Source organism: Tachypleus tridentatus, chromosome 11 (assembly GCF_004210375.1).
Source record: "Tachypleus tridentatus isolate NWPU-2018 chromosome 11, ASM421037v1, whole genome shotgun sequence".
Taxonomy (NCBI): domain Eukaryota; kingdom Metazoa; phylum Arthropoda; class Merostomata; order Xiphosura; family Limulidae; genus Tachypleus; species Tachypleus tridentatus.
The window spans coordinates 27,892,549-27,905,178 of NC_134835.1; the positions used below are offsets into that span (position 1 = coordinate 27,892,549).

General features: G+C 35.5%; 1 protein-coding gene across 8 annotated transcripts in view; it reads left to right on the forward strand.

Annotated features, from left to right (window-relative positions):
- Positions 1-12,630, forward strand: part of LOC143231826 (uncharacterized) — a 192,929-nt gene that overhangs the window by 32,402 nt on the left and 147,897 nt on the right. The window contains exon 1 of one of the 8 annotated variants that reach the window (XR_013017218.1): positions 6,769-7,339. The exons of the other annotated variants lie outside the window; for them this stretch is intronic. The gene's annotated coding sequence lies outside the window, so the exon portion shown is untranslated. Of the gene's footprint in view, positions 1-6,768; positions 7,340-12,630 lie in introns of those variants that run through there. 8 annotated transcript variants of the gene reach the window in all.

Here is a 12,630-nt window from a genome sequence, read left to right on the forward strand (position 1 = left end):
AGAACGACTTCTGTTCACGTGCGGTGGAAATGAAAAAGTGTAATTTTTATATTATTTTGCATTAAGGTTTATTGAGAGCATGCGTATGAAGTCTCAGCTAGAAAGTTAAGTTTCATAAAATGATAGAGGGTCTTTATACAATCGTAAGCAGAAGAAAATTAATTAGGCCAAGAGAAATTTGTTAACTCGCCACCGTTTGATAGTTTCCGACTTAAACAGTACCTTATACAACACGTATGTTTAACTGTTTTAACGACTACTTCAAAACCTAGCAATCAATTTTTTATTCAAAAGTGCTGACCAGATGAAGGTAAACCAATCGGAGTCACTCGCCGCCCATACCTCTATAGGTGAAAGTGGGGTTTTGCTCAGTCGCATATTGCGGGCTCAGACCTTGGACTTTCGATTCCTATTCATGCACTCTAACCACTCTGCCAAACCTCGCCTGTCTCTCTGTTTACTATTGATGAATGAAATGTTGCACTTATGTTATTAGTGTTCAAAGTTGTGACTTTTGTGTATAGGTGAGTGAATAAGACAAATGCGTTACAAACTTTGTGATATGAACTTTCTCTTCTCCTTTCTTTTATATTTTCCTCCAAACTTCAGTTTTCGATTTATATATGATTATTCCTTATTCTTTTTTCCGTGGATTTTCACTTGTTACAGTTCAAATGTAACTGAATCACAAAATTTCTTCATACGTTCGTGAAGTAAATACTAAATATTTTCTTGTTAAATGCAATAAAAAATGTGTATATTTTACAATTTATTTACATAATGTTAGAGCAAGTAAGTTCTGTGATTATTATGTTTTTATATTAAAATTCGGATATTAGAATTATTTTATTACATTAATTATCACCATTATGACATTTTGTAAAAATAATTAAAATGAAGATTTAAAGACGGGGTCTGATGATGACCTGAGAAGCAGACTGAAAGGTAATCTTCAGTTGATGAAACCCGTTAAATCGTTCAAGATAGTATAACAAGGTTTGCTTTGGTATATAGACTTAATTTTCAAGCATTGTTCGATTGGAAATACTATTTAGTGAAAATAAATAATATTGATAGTATGATTATTTTACTAGTATACTTAATTTAGACGTATTGGATTATGCATTCATGATAAGACACACGTGAGATAGTTCACGAGAAATTATTAAATATCATACATTGTTCTTGGCCATTAGGAGAACAGAAAAATTCTAATTGGTTGAGTGATAGCGAATGGTTTCTTTCTGGTTTTCTCTGCCGAACGAAACCGTTTTCTTTCCATGTAAATATGGTAAAATAATACCTTCTATGAGGGATCTCGTCGATTAAGCTACACGTCCATTTTATTTTTGTATACATATCGAAATCGAAGTTTCCATTTAATTCGTCTTTCAAGAAAAACAACGATGGACATATTCCTCATCACAGATAGCCACACCAAAAGACGTAATCAGTGAGCTGGAATCTCAGACTTAACACCTCGAGAAGCACGCGTGTAGACGCCACGGGCATCTCTTAAACTAATGCGAACGCTCTACTAAAAGTTTATTGTCTCATTCATCAATGTCATTTACCTATGTTGTCATTCTTCGGGTGCCCACTGAAACCGAGGATTTTGATACGGGGAGGAATATGTAAATTATAAATTAGCTCGTGGAAAAGTACTTGGCAAAAATCCTGTAGTGGATTTAGAGCATCATTACTGGAACACTTTATGTTGATATTTAGGCTTACTACAGAGAAGCGCCCTATTCAAGGCTCCGTATACTGATCGATAACCCAGAGTCGAATTGATTTTAATAACGTAGATGCTATTGGACTTGCACCTACGTTAGTAATAGTTTTATCAGAGCGATCGGAGCGAAATTTCCTAAGGGTTCGACTGTGTTTTGATACATAAATAATATTACGAATAAATCTTCTATATATAAAAGTTTTATACAATTAACGTCAATGACATTTTTGTTCGTAGTTATAATATTAACAATATAAATCTACTCTTAGATAATTTGATAAATAATACGTCATTTTTCCTGTACCAAGTTCTAATGTCCTAATTGGTTGTTTTGTTAAGTTGTAACAAATGTGTAATTTTTGTTCCACAACCTTAAATTCAGTGTTTGTTTTACGTATAGTTTACATATTTTAATATGTTTTTAAAATATTTAAAATGTTTTATTCGCAATAACAGCTGATCACTTTTGTCTGTGACGTGTTTAACAAAAGCTAAGCTTAGAAAGGAAACCCTGTAAATATGATCACAAAACTTCCATACTTTCCATTAATATGTAGTTTTAAAGTGTCAAAAAGTCTATTACTTCTTCCATGACTTATTTGAATACGCTAAACTTGTCTTTCTTCTAACACCGTAAGAGTGTAAAATGGTTTGTTTCGCTCTCACTGTCGTGTTTGATCTCCAATGTTGATTATAAAGTTTGAAACCGTTTATTTTGTAAACCTTTCTGTCAACTCGCAGTTTGCAAACTGACAGAGACCCTGATGTTACCACATATAACTTGCACACAATTAATGCCCAATAGAAAAAAATACAAAAGCTACAACCGTCTGCAGTTATAATCAGGTTTCTTCTCTTAATAAGCTAGATACTAGAGTTACAACAGTGTAACCTACAAACAGGCTTCTCCTCTGAATAAGTTTGATACGAAAGTTAAAACGGTGCAAACTCCAATCATTTGAACTCTGAGTTAGGCAGTACGTATTATTTTCTATGGTTGAGGAAAACAACCCTAGAATCGCTAATCAAAGCCTGGGAATTAGCTCATGCACATTAAATATTACATCTTTTAGTTAAGAATTACTTTTATCGCAAATGACAAAAGTAAAAGTGAGAAAACTAATTTTACTTTAATTAATACTTTGAATAATAATTGTAATTTATAAGTAGGTATTTTTTCTTTACTTTAAAACACCTGTCTGTATTTAACTAACACGTGATTCGTGGCTCGAAAACGTATAGCTTACAAAGACCCATCAATGATAATATCGAACAATCTGCAGTGAACGTTAGGAACCCAGAGATAATCTTTGAATGTGAAGAAACTCTCAATAAATAAGAGATAAACTTTGAATCTTCAATGAGTAAAGATAATATTGAAGCTTTCACTCGGTAATAAAAGATACAGCCTTCAAAAATAATAACAGATAAGCTTTAAGTGTATAGTAAAGCAGTCACAATATTTGAGATGTTATACAATATTAGCATTAGCGCACTGAAATGATAATTCATTCGGTGTAGTCTGAGTAAATGAAAAATGTATTAGCATTAGCGCACTGAAATGATAATTCATTCGGTGTAGTCTGAGTAAATGAAAAATGTGTTAGCATTAGCGCACTGAAATGATAATTCATTCGGTGTAGTCTGAGTAAATGAAAAATGTGTAAACAAAAAATTCTTTTATTAGCGTGAGCATCCTGAAAAGCCATTTCACTAAGCCTCATTTTGTTCTTTTAGTGAAACGTTCCTTTAAAGTTTTTTGAATTTCGCACAAAGCTACACGAGGGCTATCAGCGCTAGCCGCCTCTAACTTAGCAGTGGTAGATTAGAGGAGAGACAGCTAGTCGTCACCACCACCTACCGCCAATTTTTGAGCTACTCATTTGCTCCCGAATAGTGGGATTGATCGTAGCTTTATAACGCCCCCATGGCTGAAAGGACGAGCATGTTTAGTACTACGGGGAGTCGAACCCACGACCTTCAGATTATGAGTCGAGCTCCCTAACCGCCTGTCCATGTTGGGCCCTATTTTGCTGTAAAGATGCGCATTTTAAACAGCATAAGTATCGTTGGGAAAAGAAACGTGTCTGTTAAATTCATTGATATGTGCACGTGTTACACATGTTACTTTGTAAAAAATAAAGCACTTTATTAAGTACAATTGTCTCCTTCCAAAATAACGTCACAACAATATCTTTACGCCCATTTTATCAAATGAACGTCTAATATCAGTTTTTTTTTCTTTACCTTAAGCCTTGGAGTGTCTAATATAGATAAAACAATTTTAGACCCTCTATCTTGAAGTTGAAATGACTGCTAGAAACCTGCCTTTGTCAGGACTTGAGAATGAATTCTATATTTCTGCATTCTGTTTGGTGGGATATAGAAATAATAATATATTGTAAAGTTGTTGTCCTTAAAATCCAATTTTTATCAAAATGGTTAACATTTACAATCACCCATAAAACCTCCCCCCCCCACGAGGAAATCTAAGTTAGAATCCAGGCTTTTCTCACAAGGTTTTCTCAGAATTCTCTGAGTACTGTAGTATAATAGCATTCGAAACGTAGAGTACAAGTTTAGCAAGTGAATAATGTGCCACTTAAAATATGTTCGACTATTTCCTAGTTAGAAACTACATTTCAGGCTCACTATTTTCGAAACCTATTATCAGACCCCTGTGTAGCAATGGTATGGTCGTAACTCTCTGAATGAGGTAATTATTACAATATCAGAAACTATAACTGACCATCTAATTTCAGGTTATTTGTCCTTTGACCCGCCAGGTATGCCAGTTGCCTTATCGAAAGTGTCATAGTTGTTTCTATCGTGTTAAGAACTTTTCGCTAACTTTTTAGCGAAGCTGCTTAATATTAGTAGCAGGGCGTCTCGTGCACGATATTCATGCGTCCAAATAGTAGTCAATCACGAAGGACTACTTGGTGATTGAAATGTACTCTAAACTCTAAAAGACAACATTTTATTTCGAATGTAATCGCTTCCTTTACGAGCCCCAAATGAAATAACTTGCGAGAACATCTGAGCACGAAAAGTAAGAGGTACTATTACTAAATTAACTAATTAATTATATATATATATATATATATATATCCACCTATCGCTATCTATCTGTTGCCTGTCCATTCATTCATCTGTCTGACTGTGTGTTCACCAATCAGTTCGTTTATCTGTTCATCTATTTGTCAGTACTGTGGCGAAAGGCATAAAACGGTAAAAGATTGTCATAATTAATTAATTAATTAATTATAATACATTGGTTACTGATTTGCAGAAGAAAGATTTCAAATTTTCCCCTCTGTATTCTGTATTGATATCTGAAACTAAGAGAATTATATAAAGTTTATGTGCACTGAGCACGAAGTTGCATCTCTCTGTTCACCATGCAGGTCAGTTCCTGATACGTTATAGCACAAAAGAATGATAGAATAATGCTTTCATCTTTCTCTAATCCTTTGTTTCTTTTCTCTCTTTCTCTTTTTTGTCTTTCGTGAGCCACACCGAATCCCCTTTACCTTAGTGAGAGATTTTTGACCATTGTTTGAGAAAGCTGTGTGCGCAAACGTAGCAGAAGAAAGAAAAAAAAAAAAGTAAATGACCAGTGGCGGGTTCTTAGTAGCCAGATTAACGCGATGGATTGGGTTTATCCGAAAGAAGCGTTATGTGTTGATTATTAATGTGTCGTAGCATTGGCAAAGCGTGCAACACTTTGAGATATACCACCCACTCGCCCGAGGAAATCAAACGACTAGCAACGTTCACGTAACATTGATAGACAGATGAGATCCGCACAAACATTACACATGCTGCACTTGTGAAATAAGCGGAAAGTTTTAATACCAGCCGTCTTGAGATACATTTTTACTTCACGTGGGTTTCTCGTCATCACGAATATCTGAGAACTTATTAAGACAATGAAATATTTGTGAACCAGTAACTTCATTAACTACTTTAATACATTTGGACATAAACACATCTTGATTCATAAGAACTGCGTGCTCAGTTACGAACTTTTTTGATTAGAGATGTCCAGTCACTTTTTCCAGCGTGCTAGCTACTGACCAATCTATTGTCGCAGCGACCGGCATTTTCGACCAGAATTTTTACGATTGTGTTCTCAGATACACAAGGCGTTACTTCTAGTTTGTTTAAAAAAGGAAAGAAGCTAAATTTGATTATGTACCTGTCTTTCTATCTCTTCATTCATCCATCTGTCCATCCGCCCCAATCACTATCTTTCTGTTGCTTGTTCATTCATTCATCTATATCTCTAACCATCCATCTGTATGACTGTGTGTTTATCTGTCCGTCTGTTTGTCAGTACTGTGAAGAACGGTGTAAAACGGTAAAGGTTACAAGTTAATTATTAATTTATCACGTAAGGATGTTTTTAGGTTATATAAACATTTTTCTTCATTAGTAAATGTATGGATATAAAATAAATCCTTTTGTCTAGTAGCAACTGATACCATAATATGTCTTTAAGCCCTGTCATTAACAAGACTTTTTAATATGATATAATTGAAACCAAGATATAAAGTTTATGTGCGTAAATACGAAAAAAAAAATCACTTTCCTTTTTCGATTCTATTCATTTGAATGTAAACGGGTACACATGTAAGTTTTTGTTTTGAATTTCGCGCAAAGCTACTAGAGAGCTATCTGCGCTAGGCGTCCCTAATTTAGCAGTGTAAGACCAGAAGGAAAGCAGGTAGTCATCACCACTCACCGTCAACTCTTGGACTACTCTTTTACCAACGAGTAGAGGGATTGACCGTCACATTATAACGCCTCTTCGGGTGAAAGTGCGATCATGTTTGGTGTGACAGGGATTCGAACCCGCGACCTTCGGATTACGTGTCGGATTAGGTTATGAATATGAACTCTCTTTACAGTTTTCCCTCACATTAGTTTTCTCTGGTATTGTAAAAACTATGACTTTAGGGTTTAACGCTAACTTTCTTTGTTTGTTTATATGCACAAGAAACATGCAAACATATTTTATCACAAGTGTATAATTTAACTGTGAGTTAGTTTAGGAGACTTACGTGCATCGCGAGCTATTGTTGTACATTAATTAAGATCCTCCAAGCAGAAAGTTTAATTTTTCCGTGACACATCGTTCACTGCCATCTACAGGAAAGGATGGGTTAGGAGGGAAAGTAAGTAAATTAGGCTTCAGGGCACGTTTTAAGGATTTTATTGGGCAATTAATGACTTTTAAAAGGTGGACCTACAGTTGGTTTTGCTAGCTAAATGTGCTGCTCCCACACGCTTCCTCGAGTGTATGATTTACGGGTAGGGCTCTGTTAACAGATAGTTTGGTCGTTCATTACCAATAGCTTCTGTAGTCAGTTTCCTAACCACGCTGTTACGACCATGTGCGAGAAAACTCATATTTCAAGAGCAGCTGATCTTATGAGACTCTATTGAAGATAGTCACGCCGCAATGAATGAAGCTGAGCTGAAGTAACTATTCTAACACACATAAGTAGAATAATCTTTTGATCTTTTTGTGCTCGGTTATCTCGTGGCACTAACCTGCTCTTCGCTGTGCGGGTGGAGGGGATTCCGGACAAGCTTTAGGTAAATATAACGAATCAATCGTTGTGTCGTTTATCTGTGTTTCAGTTCCAAGTAAAATAACATAAGCCGTTACTAATGGCTATATGAATCCACGGGTTTGCTGTATATTTCCAAGAATAATTTTACTTTCGACTGTGAAGGAAATCTCAAACCGATGTTTGACAGATGCTGCTAACATTTTGATTTTTTTCCTTCTAATACACAAAGGTGAACTAATTGTACTCTGAGATCCAGAGTAATGTAGATTTCATGAGAAAAACGCTCGAAATCAATTTTTCGATGCATAATTGACAAAAAAAAATTCTTGTTTGTTTGTTTTGGAATTTCGCACAAAGCTACTCGAGGGCTATCTGTGCTAGCCGTCCCTAATTTAGCAGTGTAAGACTAGAGGGAAGGCAGCTAATCATCACCACCCACCGCCAACTCTTGGGCTACTCTTTTACCAACGAATGGTGGGATTGACCGTAATATTATAACGTCTCCACGGCTGAAAAAGCAGGCCTGTTTGGTGTGACGGGGATTCGAACCCGCAACCCTCAGATTACGAGGCCAACTATTAAGAAGGGAGAAAAGTATTATGAGCCTTACTGACGTACAATAATAATAAAAAAACAGGAGTCAGTCAAATGTATTGCAGGTCCACAACTGTCTGTCTTCCTCTACAAGTTTAGCAGTTTAATTAGACTAAACTCACGATTCTATTTCTGTCGCTTTAATAAGATCCTTGGTAATGTATTATTAAGATGTGATGCTTTAATAAAGTCCTGGGTAATGCTCTATTAATATATGTCGCTTTAATAAGGTATTGGATAACGCACTATTAATATGTGTCGTTTTAATAAGGTATTGGGTACTTTTATTTGTGCTCGTTGTATCTCAGACGTTTTACAGCAGTGTCTGAAGATGTACTTCAGCTACAGCTTAAAGCATAAGCGTATTTCTTGAGAAACCAGTTTATAATTCATGGTGCATCGAATGGATGACGGTAGTTTCACAAGATCCCAGTAAGTGGTCGAACTATGCTGATGGAAGTCCAACATAAAGGCAGTGAATGCCCAAGTGAGTGATTGGACGGGGATATGCACGGGCGTGTGAGCCTCCTCTGTACGAGTTGTTGCCGGTCAGCCGAGAGCCCAATGGGCACTGAATCGTTCGGCAGTGAAGGATTTATGGCATCCAGTATTGATCTCTGAGGAATTCTGAGGACAGAGATTTATGGTCGTGTTTGTACGCTGAACGCCTATGTGAACCGTAATTACACGGTCGCCAGGTCACTTTTCTGAAAGAATATATTGCAGAGATACCTGAAACCAGTATCTAGCTTCTGTGCTGTTCGTGTGTCATTCCTGTAATGTAATTTGTAAGTGTAAAATATAAAAATGAAACTGAAACCTGGCTCAAGACAACTTACGTGAAAATTGTAGTTTTCACGTTAAAAGAATGTAATGAATATAATTGGCCACAGTACACACGAGAGTTACGTTTTTGTATATTACAGTTGTTATTATATCTTTCTTTTTTACGAAACGAATAGTTTAAAAAATAAGTTTCCATGTGTGTACTAACACCTCCTATTTCCTCTCAGCAGGGTTCAGACGTGTAAATACGGGGTGAAAGGGTTCTAATTACCGAAACTAATCCAGTTTCGGTCGTGATAAAAGGACGAGAGCATTCATTAGTAGCCACGCTTTGAGTGAAATCACACTTTCGTAGAGATCTGCTACAAGCTGAGGTAATAGCTCCGTGTCGAATTCTTTGGAGTTCAATGCCAACAGTATATTCCAATATGGCGTATGTTTTTATATTTGTATGAGGCGGTATATTAAAATAATGATAAACAAACATTTCGTTCACACAACCAGAGGATTCCAGAACCAGTTATAAGTAAGACTGGGACGTGCTGTGTTTTTTTATTCATTGTATTTACTTTGTCGTGATATCAATATTTTTCTTTTCTGGTTGTTCACTGGTGCTGACTATCCTTCTAAACATATTTTGCACAGGTGTCTTTTAAAATGGGCCGTTAAGAGTTTTCTGATAACCATTCGATGATATACAGTATCAAAGCCAACTAAGGTTTATCGTTTTTCAACGATAAGATTCTAACCCTATCAATGTGAACAAGATTTAGTGTAAATTACCACTTCCTCTTAAGAACACCTGCTCTCTCTAAAAAGTCATTAATATCCGTCTAGTGCAGTCCGCAGGAACCTTGGGCCAAATGAAATACTCTATTTCTGGATCTTTGACAAAAGGACGCACCTTTGGCCTTGTCTGCTGACATATTTATGGTCCCAGATATGTCCAGTAGCCACAGGCCAGGAATTTCGTTGTCAACTGGTAGCCGTTCCATCAGTTCCACCCTTAACCATGTCGTTGAACCATGCGGTTCGGGTTTGATACGCACTGGGTCCTTATCACAAACTTTGTCCAATTGTCACGCAGCTTGATGGATATTTCAAAAACAATTTAATGTCTTATTTGAACAATGTGGTTGTGAAAGGTTTGTAACGTGTGAAATGTGCATTCTCTCTTCTGTTGGCCAAATTTTTACTTAACTGTCATGAAAAGAATATAGCGTTGACTTTTATGAAAATGTTACAATTTTTTTTTATGAGGAATCTGCACGAGATTTAATTAGAAACAGATTAATTGCGGAACTCTTTGAGACATTATTTGTACTGTTGTAAGACTTAGTTTTAGTTTCATATTTCGCTTACAGTTCACCGTTAAACTAGTAATTACTCTTATTTATGGATGGTTGAGTGTATATTAAAGTGCATTTAAATATGAAAATCGCATGTGCGTGACAACTATGGCTGATATAAAGTCTCGGTGGAACAAGCTGTATCAGAACTATATTAAAAATTACTTGGCTTGAGATCGGTAACCAGATATCCATAAACATTGAACGCTGTTAGAAAAAAAAAAAAATGGTTTAGCCCTTTTCGAAGCAACATGTTTTTACATACAGGTCATCTGGAAAAGTAACCAAAGTTTTGTGAACACAAGTTTTACCATTACATATTCGTTCAACTTTCTGACACCTCAATTAGCTGAAAAATGAAATGGATATTTGTGCTATTTCATAGCAATATATACCAAGTTAGATATACGTTAAAATGGACGCTAGGGAGATGTCATCCTTGAACACAATGTGGTTAATAGAAAGATTGCAGGGAGAAGTGGTTTGCTTATGACGGATTCATTTGCAGTGGACTCTTTGTTACAGGGTTATTGTCAAGATGTGCAGCCATCAGATAAAACATCACGTGTCATGGCGATACAGACTGTAACCACATGGCGCTTTCTAAAATTACTTTAATATAACGTACTCAATCTCTGGATAAAACGCTGCTTCTTTGTTTTCTTTAGAAATATGTCATTCAGTTCTTACAATTTCGGCTGTAAACCCTGGAATAACTTTTTTTTATTTTGGCAAAAACATAGAACATATAGTTTTCTAACATGTACAGCTTAGTTTGTTTTAACTTTTTTTAAGTACTATGAGTCTATGCGAATACTTATTTAAATAAACCATGTCGTTTTGTATAAAATTATTAAATATTAAAATTTGATTTTTTAAAGTTGAAATATTAGCATGTTTGTTTGTTTTGGCCCAGCATAGCCAAGCGTGTTAAGGCGTTCGACTCGTAATCTGAGGGTCGTGGGTTCGAATCCCGGTCGCACCAAATCCCCCTCGGTGGACACAACATATGGCACGATGTGGCTTTGCTATGAGAAACAAACACACATCTCTAGATTAAGATGAAAATTGTAATTCTTACGTCCTGAATTATCTAGACAATAGAATCAACTTCCTTCGAAACGGAGAATTTCAGAATTTGGAGTTAAAAAGGCTGTTTTGGAGAAAAGAACAGTCTTGCCACAAAGTTAATATAGTTTTAAAAACGAAATTGTTTATAGAAATAACATCTCAGCCACTAGTATGTCTGAAGTATCCACTGGGTTTTGTAGATATGGTCTAATTGGCATAATTCCATACACTCTTTCGGTCAGAGAGTTTTACTAATAATTAATCTAATCTATAATCATAATTACGAATACATCTTAATAAAATTGTTTTGTTTATGACATTTCAGCGATATATAAGTATTAACATCAATATTGAGCTAAATACTGAACACACGTTGACATGTAAATGTCTTACAATTAAATAACTGCTTAGTTAAATATAAATAGACGAAAATAACTAGGGTTAATGAAAGAAAATGTACAGGATACTTTATGGATTTCATCTAATAGTAACACAAAAGTACAATATAGCCAGATGACACTGGGACAATTTCATCTAACATTGGCACACACAAAAGAACTTTGAAACCAGGTGGCAGAGATGATTTCAATTAACATTGGCACACAAAAAAACTTTGAAACCGGATAAAACTTTGGATATTTTCATCTAACATTGGCACACAAAAATACTTTGAAGCCAGATCACAGTGAAATAATTCCAATTAACGGCGACACCAACAGACTATGTAGCCAGGAGGAAATTAGAAAAAAATACAAAGTACGTGATTTTTCAACGGTTCCTTTGGTAAATAATTTTCACTTTCAGTTAATAACTAGAAAACGTTTGAAATTAAAGTCAGTTTCACAGAACACAACATGTTGCACAAGGACATACTATTATAGTGAGTGAAATTATGTATTTTCTTATATTCTACTTGTTATATGTTAAAGTAGCTAACCGGTACTATTTACGGTAAAAAAAAAATTGTGTGCGAGTACTCGAAACTTGAGTTTCAATCCGGAAGAGAACATACTATTCGAAAAAAAATTGTGCGCGAGAGAAGTGTATTGAAATTTTAATAAACGTTTTCCCTAATTCTGGAAGGATGCCAAATGTCTAACACCACGTCTTTAAACCGTCTCTTGTGTGGGTAGATTGATGTCAAGTCTTGAATAATACGATAGGTAATAGCTTTTAATTTGTGGTGATCGTTAACGAAGCGAGCTCGTTTCTTCGAGGGAAACTGGTGATCGTATTAAAATTCCGAATAAGTGCCAAACCTTTAGAATATTTTGGGTTGTGTGGAATTCCGAAAGTTCCCCTATTTTAGTGCCATACGTAAATCGATGAGCTGGTTGTTTAAAAGTTTTAGAAATATGCACGTTTGGAGACCGCGAAGTATTTCGTCTGTCAGTTTTCCAGTTCACCATTAAATATATATTTGAGTAACTGTAATTGAAATTGCATTGATACTGAAATCGTTACAGAGGTAGTAAAATTATATATGGCACCAGCTGTTTCGTATGTTAAACAG